Genomic DNA, 19,314 nt, shown 5'->3' on the forward strand with positions numbered 1-19,314 from the left:
CTTTCTATTCTTTTCTTCAAGTTCGTCTTAGTCACATTTAGACTGTGACAAATTGGTATCAGAACAAGAAAAGATCCAGCCAAACTATAAGCTATGGCAGAAGAAGTCGGACTCGACATACCGGAAGAGAAAGTTCAAGCTCTACAATCCAGGTGAATGAGTTGATAGCTGCAAAATCGACTGCTCCTAAATGGTGGGAAGAACAAAGAAAACAAATTGTGGCTGAACTTGTTGAATTTCAGAATCAAATCAACAAGATGTCAGAATCAGTTGTGCAACAAGTAATACAGTAAACTCAGTCAGGCTTTGAAGGAGTAACTACCGTAGCTAGCACCCAAATAACTCCTATTTCACCGACAAAAAGTGAAGGTAAGAACCCTATAGAAATTACTGTACTTGGTGAACATAGCAAATATTGCTACAAATCCGGTAAGCGTAGACTTTTACCCACACACCCGCAGGATATTAGCCATCATAGTCCTCATAATAACTTGTCTCGTGTGAAAGCCATGATAGTACTGGAGGAATTACTTCATCAGTGAATATGAATGATTTAACTACCAGACCAAAAAAAGAATTACCAGATTTTAGAGTCTTTCTATCTAGAAGCTGATACATAGCTGGAGTATTCTCATATCAATGTTGAGCTGCACACGATAGATGGGTTAGTAAAGGACAGAATTCAGTGTACTCCAAATAGAAATTACTTCATTCCAGTGTATGATAAAGGTTCTTTTAATTAAAAATCAGTGGACCAAATGGATGGACTTGGGATCCAGGTAAGGTTTCTGTTATCATTAACGACAATGGCAGCAACAATAACGAAGATCATAGTTTTCTGTTTGCAAATACTGTCGTCGAGCCTTACAACTCAGTTCATTGTCTTGCGGAAAATGCGGATAAGTGTTTGCTTTTTGATAATGAAGCTCTCTGAGATAATTGTTTCCGTACCCTTGAGCTCACTACTCCAAGTTTTAGAGATCTCAACCATTTAGTTTCCTCCACTATGAGTGGTGTTACATGTTGCCTTCACTTCCCTGGTCAGCTTAACTCCGACCTCTGGAAGCTTGCTAGAAACCTCATCCCATTTCCTTGGCTACATTTTTTCAAGGTTGGATTTGTATTATTCACATCTCGTAATTTCCAACAGTGTAGAGCCCTGACTTTTCCTGAACTTACTCGGCAAATGTGGGATGCCAAGAACATGATGTGTGCTGCTAATCCTCAACGCAATCAATACATCACAGTATCAACTGTGTTTCGTGGCAGAATGAGTACAAAAGAGGTTGATGAGTTGATGATCAATGTGCAAAACAATAACTCGTCGTACTCTGTTGAATGGATTCCAGACAATATGAAGTCATTTCTTTGTGACATTCATCCTAATGGCTTCAAGATGGCGTCCACAGTTATTGGGAACTCTACTTCACTGCAAGATATGTTCAGGTGGGTCAGTAACCAATTCACTGCCATGTTTCGCAGCAAAGTTCCCTTGCATTGGTACATTAGAGAGGGGATGGATGAGATGGAGTTCACAAAAGCGGAGAGCAATATGAATGATTTGGTCTCAAAGTACCAGCAATACCAGAATGCAACTGTAGAAACATCTTCCATCATAGCAAAATTAGAAACATCTTCCGTCATAGAAAAATTATTACCAATCATTATGAACAAGTTAGGCCACACTGTGGAAATTCAAATTGTATCATCAGAGGATAGGGAAAAGCAAGGAGAGATGCAAGCCCCTCTTTGTGGAGCTTTGCAGGTTATCATCTAAAAACTTAGCCGTACAGATGAAATCAAACCTATCATACTTCAGGCCATAGATCAGATCATGATTCTATCCCTTAAGTTGTTTGGTTGTCGCAGCTTTACTGTGCAGGAGGAAGTAATGCTTGCAATTGTGCATCTGGTTATGCCATTGGACCTCAATTTGAGAAATATGTTCCCTATGTTCTACTCATGATGCTGGGAGCAACAGAAATCTATGCTCAGACGGAAACTGCTGATAAGGAAATAATGGATTATGGTAATCAGCTCAGGCGGAATATTTTTGAAGCTTATTCTGATATCTTTCAAGGTATTAAGAGTGTGAAGCCTGATGTGATGGTGCAACAAGAAGTTGAACTTAGAAATGATGCGAAAATTGAAGAAGCTGAGGTTGGGAAGCTCTTGCAAAGGTTATCGTCAGAGGGGGAGTTGTTGGTGAAATGGCATTGCAATTATTGGAACAAGCTCTTGTGCGTATATCCTTGGGTGGTGTCAAGGATAGGTTGATATCCAAGGGCATAGGAGAACATACACTAAAAGCTTGTCAGCGCGTCTCATTGATGGTTTAAAGAGAGTAGGTGTTTGCAACCCAGTCATGTTATCTGATGAGATTGACAAGACAGGTTCTAATGTGTGTGGTGATTCAGCTTTAGCTTTATTAGAAGTTCTTGATCTTGAGCAGAATAGATGTTTCAATGATCACTATTCTAAGGTACCATTTGACCTTTCAAAGGTGATTTTTGTGGTTACTGCAAATGGGGTGCAGCTTATTCCTCCTTCACTCTTGGACAGGATGGAAGCCATTGAACTACCTGGATATAAAGCTGAAGAAAAACTCAGAACACCCATCCAAAATTTGTTTCCACGAGTTTTGGATCAGAATGGATTGAGCATTGCATTCCTTCAAATTCTAGAGGGCATGGTTAAACTTGTCATCGTTCAAAGGTACACCAAGGAGGCTGATATTCGTAATTTGGAGAGAAATTTGGTTGCCTTGTCTCATGCTCCTGCAATGAGAGTGACTAAGGAAGAACAGGCTGTTTCAGTTAGCAAAGATGTTCATAAGTTAGCTTTTCCACTACTGGATGACAGGCTTGATAAAGCATACATGCTCTTTGAAGATGCAAAATCACAGGTCACAAAGTTGAATTTAATTATATATAGTAGTCCTATTGATGGATTTGGGAAAACCGGAAGAATAGATGAAGCATATCTAAATTTGGAAGAGCTGATGCTGAAAGTTTTGACATCTAATGTATAAACAAGGAATTCTCAAGGCAGAAGTTCTCTATACATGGATTAATTTCTTGGAAGATACTTGGCTTCTCCAGTTCTCATATGCAGAAATGAAGAACAAGCAAGTAAACGAGGAATTGGAGTAACATGAGGATTATTTTGTGAACTTGGCCATTACTCTTCTTTTTGCTTACAGGAAAGTGCAGTTTTTTGCTAAAACTTGGATAACTCAATTGTTGTTACTGTCCTTTGATCATTGGGGACAAGGATCAGCTACAGGAGAGGGTAATGTCATGAATTTGGTAAGAAGAAATAACAACAAAAAGATTATGGAAGAAATTGACCGTGACAGGAAGCTAGAAGTTGAGCTAATGAATGGAAAAGCTAAGCTGGGAGCTAAGCTGAGGAGGAAAGGAAGTAAGCTAGATGGAAAGGAAACTGAGCTGGGAAAGGAGATGGTCGAGCCAATGTTGGAGCTAGAAGCTGGTAGGCTAGAGCTCACTATGAAGATGCTTACAAAAGGAGTGAGGCAATCATTGGAGGTGACTTGGCTGCTAGTCATTAGTTAGTTTTGCATAGAATTTTGTAATATTAGCTGTCAAGAAATTGTAATGCCAGCTGATAGACAATGGGTCGTGAATGGCCAAGAATTTAGCAAATTCTGTTATGAGTTTTAGCATATGTTGTACTTATATACAGCCCTAGTATTGCAACAAACAAATCATGAATGAAAAATTACACAAGTTTCTGCTCTCTATTCTCTCTTCTTCATCTGGTCCTTCTATTCTCTTGTTCAAGTTCCTGTTAGTCACATTTAGTCTGTGACAACCATATCCACCACAAATAAGAGAGAAAAGACAGCAGAGAGAAGCGTGAGAAAGTAGTATGTCAGCAGACCGCTGCTTTCTTTGCCGAAGATAGATCCAATCAGTCAAAGGCGCAACAACAAGGCTTTTAGGAGGAAGTTTCAGACGGTGGTGGGGAGTCTGTTACCGACTAAGTGATGAGTGAAAAAAATAAAATAAAAAAGATGAAGCAACAGAGGAAAGACATAAACTATGTCGTTTAAACAAATATAAAAAAAATAAAAATAAAAATAAAAGGAAATCTGAAAATTAAACGAATAAAATATGAAAAGGACTAGGCACAAGCCTAGTAGCCAATCATAAAGGCCGAATTCAAACCAAATAAAAAAGACCAAAAAAAAAATAAAAATTTGTAACGTTTAGCAATGAATTTTTCAAATATAGATTAATTTTTTACCCTTTGCCGAGTATGTCAAATATTTAGACGGTAAATAGTGGATTTTTCATTATATATGTTGCATTGACAAAAGTGCATGAAAGAAAGAAATTTTACTTAATTGAAAATAAGGGATAAATAACGAAATGCAAACAAATAAAAGCACCAATCCGACGAACAACAAGGAATTTTAATTTTCTTTTATTAATACTTTTATTGTTATCGTTTCATATGCATTGCAAGTGATATTATATGTTAAAATTATATTTGATACATAAGATGATAAATATGATAAGATAATAATTATTTTTTATTATTATTTATTTAAATATAAAAAAATAAGATTATAAGGAAGGTTAATTATAATCTTGATATAAGATGATTCAACCATTCCAAAGTGAAAAAAATTATTTTTAATCCATTAGATTGAATTTACATATTCTATAATACCTTTTAAAAATTATATCAATAATTTAAATTGTATAAATTTTTATGAATAATAATTTTGATAAATAAATAAATTATCTTATTCTAATCCTTACATACATTGAACATAAGATAAAATGATATTTTTTAATTTAATCTTATTTATAATATAATTTTATCCTATTTTATCATAATTTTATATACGAAACACATCTTAATTGTTTTACGTTTATTTAATAATGAAAAAACTTATGAAATCTTTCTCACATTATAGACCCTAATCATTTGAATTTTCTTTTGAAGAAATGCAAGCAATCTTAAACCTTATTAGCTTTTTTTTCTGGTAACAGATTGTAATTCATTAATATAAAATATCATCATCATTTGTTATACATTCTAGTAAAGACATTTCCCAAATACTCTGATGACCCACAGGGCAAGATATTCTTGCTATGGTGTGTGCCAGAAAGTTTGCACTCTTACTCCCAAATACTATTGCTCTCTCTTTTAGCTGTGATGTTAGCTACAAAATATCCATTATAATTCCTACATCTTCCTACAACAATAAGACTTTTTTTTTTTATCTCATCCGCTGCTAGTTTTGAGTCAGGTTCTATTAGCACTGATTCATAGTACCTTTCCTTTGCTACACCCATACCAAAAAGTATAGCTTCTATCTACGTGTAGAGGGCTATGCATACCGGCCACCTTAGTTACACCGCTCAAAAAGATATGTCCCCTTTTATCTCGAAGCACCATCCCCAATGCCACCATTTTATTTTGTATATCTACTACCATATCCATGTTAATTTTTGTTAGTAAAATTAAGAAAAACAAAATAGTAAGAAAGAAGAAAATATGGCTTTGAGGCGTGAATAACATTATCTTAAAGGCAATTATGCTTATAGGATACAACAAAGCCTTAAAACTCTCTAAATCAGAAGTAGTGAAATTGGTGAGGCAAAAATATCTATTTATAATAAATGAACAGTCACCAATCAAGCCAATTCAAAAAGTCATGACATTTTGTATAGTCATGTTTAAATAAACTTTATTTAAACAGTCATGTTTTCCTGTTTAGATATGTTTATTCATACCATCATATTTTTCACTATTCAAACATAGTTACATAGTTATTCAGAATCAATAATATTTCAAAATAAATTAATAATAATAATAATAATAAAAAGATTTAAAAAATTAAATCTATTTTCCAAACAAGCCTAAGTGCCCCAAGTGCCCAAGTGCCCATCTTTGACTTTTAAAATTGTCTGACTCACTAGAAAAACTCCTAGTGAGCCCAAATGACTTGGTCCACTCCAACACTTAGCTCAATTACTTAAATAACATAAGTGATTTCTTTTAAACCATATATAAGTGATCTTTCTACTCAATGTGGGATTTACCACATTTTAAACTACCAATAATCCCTTACTAGTTTGGAATGTTGGTGCTTAATCTTTAACCTTTCACACAAATAAATATTATGACTACGAGAAGGTATCTTTCGATTTAAACCTTCAATTAACATATATACCTTAGAATTCTAACAAAGTTGATGGTGTCCACTAATTAAACCTCAACTTTTAGTGTTAAAATTGAAGACACACATAATACTTATTTAATATTCTGTCAAAGGTTTATAACCGCTTTAGCATTATTATGGCCATATGCTTATCCTTATTCATAAACATTTACAAGAAAGTTTCTAATTTTCTTATTGAAGCGGCACCACTTCTATGTTTATATAGGTGGAGTTTCTTATTTATGTCTCAATTGCTATAGACATTTAGTTACAAACTTCATTAAGAGATCAATCTCATCTTTCATTTATGCAATGGCTTAAACTAGTATTCCAAATATTTAGAATGGGTTGACTAGTGTTTACAGACACATAATAATAACTTGTTGTTACCTATTAAACTTTGCAATTAGAGATTACTAATTCAAAGTTAGGTTCCCATTATTAGTGTCTAAAAGGAATTTTAAACCCATTCCACTTGTGGTGCTTCTTACCAAATTTCTAAGTAGCGCCTTGGTAAGACGATCTGCTAAGTTGTTAGCAAATTTAATATATATGATGGTAATTACCTCATTTTTTATCAATTTTTTGATATAATCATGTCTTAGACTAATATGTCTAAATTTTCCATTATAAATTTCACTATAAGCTCTAGACATAGTAGCTTCACTATCATAGTACAAGGAAATGGTTGTCATTGGTTGTGGTCACAACTCTATATCCATTAATATATTTCTTAGCCATTCAGCTTCTTTCCCTGTTGCAGCTAAAGCTATAAATTCAGATTCCATAATTGAATGTCAAATCCAAGTTTGTTTCTTGGATGCCTAACTAATTGCACCACCTTCAAGGGTAAACATCCATCTTGAAGTGGATTTATTGTCACTTATTCTAGTGATCTAACTTGCATCTTAATATCCCTCCAAAATAGCTGGATCTCTGGAATAAAATAAGCTAAAATCTTTAGTTTTTTTAAGATAACCTAGAATTTTTCCTATGGCTTTCCAATGACTTATACTAGGCTTACTTGTACATCTTAATAACTTGCAAATAGCAAAAGCTATATCTGGCCTAGTACAACACATAGCATACATAATACTTCCAATAGCACTAGCATATTCAAGTTGTGCAATTATATAATCTTGATTTTTTGTTAATTTTATACTTGTATCATATGGAGTATTAGTTTTTTTTATATTGAGATACTTAAACTTATTAAGAAGTTTCTCAATATAATGACTTTGATTAAGTACAAAACTCTTATTATATCTCTTAACTTTAATTCCCAAAATGGTATCAACTTCATTTAAATATTTCATTTTGAAATTAGAAATCAGATACCTTTTAGTTTCATTTATGCCAATCATATTAGTACTAAAAATTAGCATATCATCCACATAGAGACATATTATAACTCCATATTCTTTAGTAAATTTTGAGTAAATGCACCTATCTCCTCCATTATGTTTAAAACCATTGGTTACTATGATTGAATCAAACTTTTAATGCCATTGTTTAGGAGCTTGCTTTAGCCCATAAAGTGACTTAATTACTTTACAAACTTTATTCTCATTACTTGGAAGAATAAAACCTTCTAGTTGTTCCATGTATACTTCCTTATTTAAGTCACAATTTAAAAAGGTTGTCTTAATATCCATTTGATGCACATGTAATTTATAAATGAAAGCCAAAGCTATAAGGACTCTAATGGATGTTATTCTAGCTACTGAAGCATATGTATCAAAATAATCTATGCTTTCCTTTTGTTTAAAACCTTTTACAACTAATCTTGCTTTAAAGGTTTGTATAGAAGCATCTGTATTATATTTCTTTCTAAACACCCATTTACATCCTATAGGTTTAGAAGCTGGAGGTAAATCTACCAAGATCCATGCATTATTGGACATGATTGAATCCATTTCATTGTTAATAACTTCTTTCTAAAAAGTAACATCTCTTGAAGTCATAGCTTTATTAAATGCTTTAGGGTCTTCATCTACGTTTAGCATAATTGGTATTTTCTTAAGCACTTTGGTTCTATTTTCTTCTACTAAGAATACTATAGAATCTGGGTCAAAAGGTAAAAGATTCTCTTTTCTAGTTCTTTTGCTCCTTCTAATTTCAACAGAATCATTACTTTTTTTTATTTCTAGTCTTAGGAATCATTTCAATTTGTTTCTCCATATCAATTTCAGCATCACATATAAACTTATTTTCAAAAAATTCTACATAAATAGATTTGACAATAACATTAGTATTTAAATTAAGAAGTCTATGTGCTTTTGAATTTTGTGTATAACCAACAAAAATGCATTTGATACCTTTAGGTCTTAATTTTGATTTATGTGGATGAGGTATTTTATAAAAGGCAATGCACCCCTACACTTTAAAATAATCCAAATTTGGTTTTCTGCAATGATTCCAAAATTCGTATGGTGTCTTTAAGAATTTCTTTGAAAGAATTCTATTATGTACGTGGCATGCTATTAAAAGTGCTTTTCCCCAAAGATTTAAAAGTAACTTAGCATTTAACAACATACTATTTATCATACCAACCAATGTTCTATTTTTCCTATAAGCTAAACCATTTTGTTGAGGTGTATAAGGGGCTGTCTTTTGATGAATAATTCCATTATCTTCATAAAAAAGAGGAAATGAATCTAAAAAATATTTGATACCCTTATCAGTTCAAAAAATTTTGATTTTCTTCTCCTTTTGATTTTCAACAACTAATTTATATTCTTTGAATTTATCAAAAGCTTCATTCTTTATTTTCATTAGATACACAAAAGTATAACGAGAACTATCATCTATAAATGTTATAAAATACCATTTTTCTCCCCTTGTTAATAAACCATTTAACTCATAAATATTAGAATGTACAAGTTCTAATAATTCTGTATTTCTTTCAACTTTAGGAAAAGGTTTTTTAGTCAATTTTGCTTTGACACAGATTTCACATTTAATATCTTGATTTTTCTGGTATGTTATATAACCATGCTTAGTCATATGATTCATGTATTGATAATTTAAATGTCCTAATCTAGCATGCCATAAAAAGAAGAATGCTCAATAATATAAGCAGAAACATTATTTATTTTATTAATGCTTAGTTTAAACATACCATCATTGGAATATCCTTTTTCAATGAATACACTATTTTTAAACACTATAACTTTATCAGACTCTAGTACAATCTTAAAGCCTTTCTTACATAATAGATTTGCATATACAAGGTTCTTTCTAATCTCAAGAACATGAAAAATATTAAGTAAAGTTAGTTTTTATCCTAAGGTGAATTTCAATTCAACTGTTCCTTTTCCAATCACTTTGGCAGGAACATAATTTCCCATAAGGATGTTTTTTGGTCTGTTGCATTCTTCATAAGTCTTGAACTACTCTTTGTTGTTGCAAACATGAATTGTTACACCAAAATCTAGCCACCAATCAGATGACTTATTTGCAGTAGCCATATGAACTTCAATGATCATTCTAATTTTCATGTCAGTCACCATTACAACAAGTTCATTAATTTGTTGCTTAACCAAATTTGCCTTGCTTTCAGAACTAGAACCAATCTTAATTCCAACATTTTTAAATTTGTAATGTTTAATCAAATGTCCTTTCTTTTCACATTGGAAACACATTTTATTCTTGTTAAATTTGGATTTCTTAAATCCATTCTTCTTGACTTTAAAATTGTTTTGAAATTTACCAAAAGACTTATGAGTTTTTTCAGAATTTTATCCACTTACATGATTCACATTGGAACCTCTAAGAAAGAGTGTATCTCTTGCATGATTTTTCGCTTCAATCTATATGTGAGTCTGAAATTCTTTAATAGTGAAAGTATCTGTTGAATACAAAACTTTCTTCCTATATCCATTCCAAGAAGGAGGAAGTTTTGACAAAATAGCTCCAACTTGAAATGAATCAGGAACCTTGATTTCTAGCTCACTTAACTTAGAAACCAGAATTTGTAAGTCGTGCACTTGGTCCATGATTGGTTTATCATCAGGTATTGAAAATTCAAAGTATTTCAAAGCCAAAAACTTATTCGTACCTTTTTTTTTTTTTTCATGTATTTGTATTCAAGAGCAGTCCATATCTTTTTTGGTGTTTTCATATTTTGTATAGATCATATAGATGGTCAAATAATGAATTCAAAATATAACATTGACAGACTAGTTTATCTTTTTCACGTTTGCTTCTTATTGCTTTAATAGCATCAAAATCTTCAAGAGTTGGTTTTGGAATTGGTTCTAAATTTGGATCAAGTACATATAACATCTTTAATGTAGTCAACAAAAAAACCATTTTGTCTTTCCACTTAGTGTAGTTTGATCCATTAAAACGATCGAGTCTGATTACATCTTGATTTTGAAAGTGAACCTTCATGCTTGATTCCAAATCCATAGCAGAAGTCGGGACAACAGTAGATGTAGTATTCATAATTCCCTTTAAATTGTTAGTAAAATTAAGAAAAACAGAAATAGTAAAAAAGAAGAAAATATGGCTTTGAGGTGTGAATAACACTTTCTTAAAGGCAATTATGCCTATAGGATATAACAAAACCTTAAAACTCTCCAAATCAGAAGTAATGAAATTAGTCAGGTAAAAAGATCTATTTATAATAAACGAACAGTCACCAATCAAGTCAATTCAAAAAGTCATGACATTTTGTATAGTCATGTTTAAATAAACTTTATTTAAATAGTTATGCTTTCTTGTTTAGATATGTTTATTCGCACTGTCATGTTTTTCACTATTTAAACATATTTATTCAGAATCAGTAATATTTTAAAATAAAAAAATAAAAAAAAGATTTAAAAAATTAAATCTATTTTTCAAATAAACCGAAGTGTCCCAAGGACCCAAATGCCCATCTTTGACTTTTAAAATTGGCTGACCCACTAGAAAAACTCGTAGTAAGCCCAAATAACTTAGCCCACTCCAACACTTAGCTTAATTACTTAATTAACATAAGTGATTTCTTTTAAACCATATATAAGTTATCTTTTTACTCAATGTGAGATTTATCACATTCTAAACTACCAACAATTTTTACCTCAAAATCCTACGACGGTTTCCACCATTGTGTGGGCCTTGGTTAACCATTACTACAAACTGAATTTATCACTAACCTAGAAGCTTTTGTCAACCTTGTTGCTTTGGTGGTTATTACTTTTCCAGTGTTGCACGCAGCATTGTATAAACAAGGTTTCAGTTTAGCCAATGAGCCACATGACGTACATACCCAGCTCTATTTGATTCTCTTGCTTGGTTTTAATCATAAACACTAACCAGAACTCATCATATGAAGAACAACTCTCTAAAAAATTTTGCATCCATGGACATATATCACCTCATACTGCACGACTAAAAACACAACCAAAAAAGACATGATAGCCAAATTTATCCTTTTCATAAACACAACATTTGCTTTCCCAACCCTCAAGCTTTGAGTACTTCATTGATAGGTAATATTCCCCACAAAAGTCTCCATATGAAAATTTTAACTTTTGGCAACAAAGTCACCATCCATACCATTTGCTACAACAGTGATTGCAGCCTCAATACATGTTTGGATTTTTTATGAGACCTTGGTACTTTTATTTGAGCAAGTACTCCATTATTGTCGCAATAAATGATTACTAGACCAATAAAGTTAGGAACAACATTTAGTTCAGTTATGAACTTCTTGATCCAAATTGTCTCTTTGTAACCTCAGATGTAGAGAAGTATTTGACTTCGATTATAAAACTTATGGTCGTATTTTATTTGGAACTTTTCCAACTAATTACTCTTCCATTTAGAATAAAAGTATAACCATTTTGAGATATCCTATCATCTTTGTCAGATTGAAAGCTTACATCATAATAACTCTCAACTTGAAGTTCAATTCCACCATAGATAAGAAACATATCCTTAGTTCTTCTTAAGTAATTAATGATTGTTTTTACAACTATTAAATGACACAATCACCTAAATTCGCTTGATATTTAATTGCTATGCTTAAGAAATATTAGACATTAACCTTATTCTAGGGGTGTAATCAAGCCAAACCAAGTCAATATAATGAAAAGCTCGAGTTCAAGCTCGACTCAAAATTTGTTACTCAAAACTTGTTTCGAGCTTGATTAAGATTTAATTTTCAAGTTCGAGCTCGACTCAAGATAAAAATTGACTATTGAAACTTGTTAGCCTTGAATTGATCTTTATTTTGAAATGAAAAAATATTAAACTAAATAAGCTTGATCAAGATTTTGAAAAAGATATATTTAATACATGTTCTTAAGTTCTATATTTTGGTACTAAATAAATAATATAATTTTTAAAGTTTAAACAAACATTTTTTTATGTTTTCTTATTTCTCAAATCAAAAGTATCTTTAAACATTTTTTATTTGAGCTTAAATCAAAGTTCAATTGTTTTCTTCAAAGTGAATTTATTCATTTTGGACTTAATACAAGTTTGATAGTATTAGTTTTGAGAAATAGATTAACTTAAGAAAGTTGTTTTACAAGAACAAAGTTTTCCAACATTGAATTTATTTTATTTTTTTGTATTAATTCACAAAGTTTTAGTATTTCAATTTTAAATGGTTAGAAAGCTCTTTGAGTCTACTTTATAATGGATCAAACAAAATCAAAATTCAAATTTTCTAAGAAAAGATTTTGAATTTTTACTATACACTTTGCAGTTATCTAAAAACTGCACAAAGGGTAGATTTAAAAATTCACTATAATTCATAAAAAAATGAATTAGTGATGAATTTTGTATGGATGGAAAGCCTTTTAAGTCCAGTTTCTAAATCTTCAAACGGTTTGTGATTTGAATTTGTATAACTCAAGATATGATGAAATTAGTGAGTAAAGTACAAAACAAGAGACAACCACCCAGCCATGTACAAGATTAATCCTCTCAGGAAAGGGATCGATTGTATTTTTACTCAGAAAGCAGCATGTGCTCCTAGTTGAAGAAGGGATCAATCACCCTATATAAGAGATCGATTACCCCCTTGAACCAATCGATCGCCTACATAAAGGGATTGATCGGGTAGTGTTATTTGCAAGGCGTAATTGGCCTCCAAAAATGAACCAATTGATCTTCTCATGAAGGGATTGATCAGGTCTTGTTTTTCAAGCATGAAATGGGCAGCAAAGATGAACCAATTGATCCCCTCATAGAAGAGATCGATCGGGTATGCCTTGGAATAACTTCAATGGCTAGTTTCCCATGCTTTCAATGGCTATTTTCTTTTCCCAAGCATCCCCAACAACTAGTTCTTTAATTTCTCTATATATTGGCCACTCTAACACACCAAGAAGGTTGATGAATCAAGAGAACAAGATTAAACAAGTCATATATTCTTTCTCTCAAAGAAATCAAGAGTTTAGAGCTTTAAAATCTATATCTTTGTATTTGTTGTATCCAAATCATTATTGTTCTTCATTCATCAAATTTTTTTGTACTTCATTAGGCAAACACTTAGCCTTTGAAAGGTGTTTTATGTTTGCATATTTATTAAGTGACTTTGTAATCAAGAGGTGAGGCATCCTTTTGAATTTGTGAGATTGAAAGGTTACTACTTAGCCTAAAAAGTAGAGAGTGTAAGATTTCTATCTTAAGCTTTATAGAAAAAATGATAAGGTTGTAATTTCAATTCAAGAATAGTGGATTGAAGCCTTGTGTAAATAACCAATACAGAGGACACAAGTGCTTTGTGAAAAAGGACTAAACCTCTACAAATCATTGTATTTGATTCTCTATCCCTATCTCTTTATTTTGATTATACTTTATATTTGCTTATAGTTCATCAATTTATTATTATTTGCATCATATTTGATATTGATTTTAACTTTCATTCAATTATATTAAAATCATTTGTTGGAAAAAAATTTGAAGAGATCCAATTCACCTTTCTCTTGGATCACATCTCATTTAAAAAACTAATAGAGCTCATTCGATAAGACTCATTTAATAAAAACGATTTCGATTGTCATATTCGATTTTAAACTCGATCATGTGCTTGAACTCAAGCTTGAGTTCAAACTAATATACATAGGTAAAATAGTGATTTTTTAATTAAAATAATAAAAATATATTAAAATTTAAAAGCTCAACTAGGCTCGTGAGCTACTTAAGCCAGACATTAGGATGCTCGAACTCAGCTTACTCGATAAATCAAGTTACTCAAACTCGACTCAACAATAATCAAGCCGAATTTGAGTTTTATCTGAGTGAAGCCCAAGTAGCTTGTTATTATTAATATATCATTTACACCCTTACAAAGCATTGCATAAAGCCAAAGCATATGGAATCTTATCCAGGTGATCTTCTTTACTTGGTGTTTTAGGACACATATCTTTGGAAAAATTTACACCATGTAATAGTGATAAGAATCTCTTTTTAGATTATTTGATGCTAAACCTTTTTAGCAACTTGTTTATGTATTCGAATTATGAGAATCTAAGCAACCTTTAGATTTATTCCTACATATTTTTATTCTAGTGTGCATGTTACCTTTCCTAAATTCTTCATGAAAAGTTTGATTTGTTTTATAACTAAATCTTAGTAGATTATAACACTAGAATATTGTTTCCTTTAAACAATATGTTATCTATATATAACACTATGAAAATGATTGCAGTTCCACTAGTCTTCTTATATACACAAAGGTCATCTATGTTGTTATGAATCTGAGCTCCTTAATTATTTTATCAAAACATATGCTCCAACTCATTGATGCCTACTTGAGTCCATAAATGGATCTTTTAAGCTTGCATACTTTGTTGGCAACTTGTTTGGATTCAAAACTCTTGGGTTGAGTCATATACACCTCCTATTTTCCATTAAAGAATGCAATTTTATGATATGTAGCTACTTATGGACTTTTTCTGTTTTATTATATCCTCATCAATATATTATATCCTTAGCTATTATATCAGCTATTTAGTAAAAATGTTTTGTTAAAATCAACTCCTTGTGTTTTATTATATCATTTTGCAACTACCTTAGTTTTGTACATTTGTACATTACCATCCATGTTATTATTATTATTATTTTTTATAAAACACCATATGGATCTTATACTTTCAAGTGGGTGTATCAAAGTTTAAACTTGGTTTATAGACATAAATTCTATTTTGGATTCTATTTCAAATTTCATAGTCTCAAGCCATTTTTCATAATCAATGTCAAACATTGCTTTTGATAAGCAATAGGATAATCATTTATTATCAACTCACCTTTCTCTATAAAAAATTCATATCTCTCGAGAAGTCGAGTCTTATTTAACCAACAAAGTTTACGTATTTTGAGCTTTTGCCTTCGGATCTAATGCATTTGCCATTAGCTTAGGTTCCATTCTACTATCTATTTATATTTCTTAAACCTTTTCAAGTTCTACATAACTCCCATTGCTTTTATCTAGTAGAAACTCCTTTTTTCTAGAAAAACAACATACTTGGAATCAAACACCTTTTATTTCTAAATCTAAGAACATACAAACCATTATCATACATCCTTATGTCGCAAAAAGACCTCACTATTTTTTAACAATCTATTTTTCTTTAACCCTTGCATATAATTACATAAATGGGAATCATATTTTGTATCTAATACCTAATAAGATATGTTAAGAAGAGATAAATTGATCTCAATCATAAACATATCAAAGTAGAAGTCTCTTTAAATTTCTTGTCTTTTAAACTTTTCAAGTAGACCTTGTAATTCCTTTTTTAATGACCTTTTACATTGTTTTCCTTAATGTCGCCAGCAGGCTTAACAATATTAGAAGCTTTTTTTTTTTTGTAACCTTTTTGCCTTTTTTTCTTTTTACACTAGTTCTTCTTAGCCTTGAAGAAGTAACTATAAGACATCAAGCTTTTATTTCTTTATGAATTTATCAGCAATGTCAATCATATTTATTAATTATGGTAATGTTACTTCCATTTGATCCATATTGAAGTTCATTACAAATTATGAAAAGCTATTAGGATTTAACTTATGATCCATCACAAATCTCAATTGTCTAAATTTCTTAATCCAATTAATCATTTTGAGATAATGTACTTAAATCGGAAAGCTATCTGACATCATTGTCCAAAACAATTTTTTAGAGGTTTCAAACTTTTTAATTTGTTCTTATTTGTCAAATAATTTTTTAAGGTACCTAGTGATTGTCAAAGGATCCATATTCTCATATTGCCTTTGCAACTCAAGTATCATGCTTGCTATTATAATCCATGTAGTTTGATCAACATGATCTTTGTGGGTTTCATAAAATCGTCACATTACTTCATTAGCATTAGCCTATAGTTTCTCGAGAAATGGTTTATCAATAATATAAAGCATTTTCTCTTGTTTTATGACAAGCTTAAGATTATGGAACCAATTATTGAAGTTAGCTTAGTAAGCTTATTAGGATCAAATATGCTACAAAGTAATAAGTTATTACTCATCCTTTTAGCAACTTATAAAATATGAACAAGTATTAATAATATTGTTCAAAACCAATATAGATAATGTCTAAATCTATTAATTGGTTTCTCTTAATATTTTCTTCAAATTAATAGCCTTCACTACTAATTTAAAACAAAATTATTTTTCTAGTGGGCTAGGATCCCATTTAGTTTATCACAAGCTTGAGTTTACCTAACAAGTTATGAAAAGTAAATTAAGTATATAACTTTGCTTATCAATTACATCCTATGTGACTCTTAGATTAATTAGGAAAGACTCCTTGTCTAATTGTATCTTATGTGATTTACTTAATCTTTGCCTCTAACATCATATAGTCAAGTTTTTCGTTAAAATGTACAATGTTTTTTAAGTAAGATCTATTAGTCAAAACATAAACATATTCCAAATATTGAGTACATTGAGTTTACCTACAAGCCTCAAAAGTAAACAAACTTTCGCTTTATTATGTCCAATGGAAAGTAACTAATCATGTTGAAAAACATGGACTTAACATTTAATGAAGGATTTTTTTTTATTTAATTTAGGTTTCATATAGCATGCAAAAGCTTTCATCATATATCATATATATGCATAATCTTATCATGCTTATTTAAATACACATGGCATTTATCATATATCAAATATATAAATAAATCTAGCATCCATATTTACTTACTAATAAAGCATACATTGCATTTAACATAAAACCAAACATATATATAAATTTAGCATGCATACTACATTGGATGATTACATTTAAAGAGAGCAAGATTAAAAAAAAATGTTACAACTTCGAAATTAAAGAGATGAGGCAAGACATGCAAGCTTTACTTAAAAAAAAAAACACCATAAAGTAAAATTTAACCATCCATTCAAGCATGCAAAAGGGTTTTAAGTCCATAATCATCCAATCATACAATCATATTCATAATATTATAATAAGGAACATGTTTGATTCTAGTTCATGATCTTACAAATTTATCTTTTGAATTAAAATTAATATCATCTGTCATGCTTCTAGATAGATTGTAAACTAAAAATTATTAGGGCATGCAAATAAAGTTCAAAATTCATGAAATTTAAATCCAATTGTCCTAAGACATTATAGTTTAATATTATAAAAGAATAAAATCAAAACAAAATCAAAAAACTTATTTTTCAACCTTTTTATGACAATAGATAAATTGTAAATAAAATAAATTTTGATATCAAGAACAACCAAACAAGTTTTAGTTTGTATAATCGTAATCATTAAGGCTCCATTGTTGAAATGGAACATACAAGTGCAGAGTATATTGCAATGGAATTAAAAATTTTTAATCCCCTAAACCATGAACCACGTTGACAAAAAGTAACACAAGCATACATGAATTATTAGCAAAAGTAGTATTTCACTTACTTTGGTTTGTGATGGTGTCAAGAACACTTCAAGAACCTCGAGCTTGGTTGCAACCAACCAACTGATATCTAAAGGTATAGTCTCTAATAATAATCCACACAAACAATGAGGAAAGAACTTTCACGACAACGATGGAAAAAAGACAAGCCAAATCCTATGCTAGTAAGATATTGATTGCCATCTTTAGTGTTTGCTCTTAATTTATTCTCAACACATGAGATAATAGTAAGACTATTTTAATGCTAATTGCATCTAATCACTTGTGCACATATAAATGGGTGAATAAATTCCTTTTAAATAGAGATGGGGCATTTGGCATTATGCTAATAGGTTGCATGTGCCTAATTCTATTCCAAAAGAATGTCCCTTCTTAAATCCTATTCTTAATAAGATTCACAATGTGACGGCTATACCATATTTTAATAGGTATTGAGCTTTTTTTTATTTCTCTATTTTGGCCTTTGATCCAACAAATTAAGTCCAACTTAATCTATCACAATTTTAATCATTTATCACATTCTATTAAAGTGACCCATTAGGTTTTTTAACATATTGGCAATAAATATAAGCATTGGAAGTCTTGATTGTATTTCAAATTAGATGAATCAAAACCATTTTGAATTGATCATTAATTTTCTAATTAATCAATCTTATATTTATAGATCATGATTATTATCTAATAATGAGTCATGACCCATAATTGCTAAGGAATATCAATGCAGTTTGACAAACCTACTCATGTTGGTTTTTCAATATAATTAATATTCTTTCATCACTTAAAATCTCGATTTAACATTGAGCACAAATCAATGTTTGCTCAATTTTGTTGAACCATATTTTGTTTTTGCTATGATAATAACTTCTAAATAAGCTTTAAAGCCATTTTAATACTTTATTCCACTTTGATAAAAAATTTCTTAAGTTAATTCATTCAAGACTAAATGAGATATTCACTTGATCACTCAAGGTGATGAATCTTGTATTGATTACTCATGCATCTTCATATGCCTATTGTTATACCCAAGAATATGTAATTGGAGTATCCATGGTTAGAACCATAAAGTAGAATCAAAGTATACATTCATAACATAAGATCATTAGTAATCTCAAATTAAAAAATCATTTATTAAACAATTCCATGAGATTATTGCTTTAGGCTCTACATATATTACCAAATAGCATTCTCACATAGGATCATGTTCAATGAACTTGTTCTTGCAGTAAGCACCTACACGTTGACTCAAATTTATCC

At 30.7% G+C, this 19,314-nt stretch overlaps 1 pseudogene; it reads left to right on the forward strand.

The window, feature by feature from the left end:
- The first annotated feature begins 1,006 nt into the window (after positions 1-1,006).
- Positions 1,007-3,773, forward strand: LOC111307922 (tubulin beta-1 chain pseudogene; annotated as a pseudogene).
- The last annotated feature ends 15,541 nt before the right edge of the window (positions 3,774-19,314 follow it).

This window comes from Durio zibethinus, chromosome 22, assembly GCF_047325235.1.
Source record: "Durio zibethinus cultivar Kanyao isolate XHJ-2024 chromosome 22, ASM4732523v1, whole genome shotgun sequence".
Lineage (NCBI taxonomy): Eukaryota > Viridiplantae > Streptophyta > Magnoliopsida > Malvales > Malvaceae > Durio > Durio zibethinus.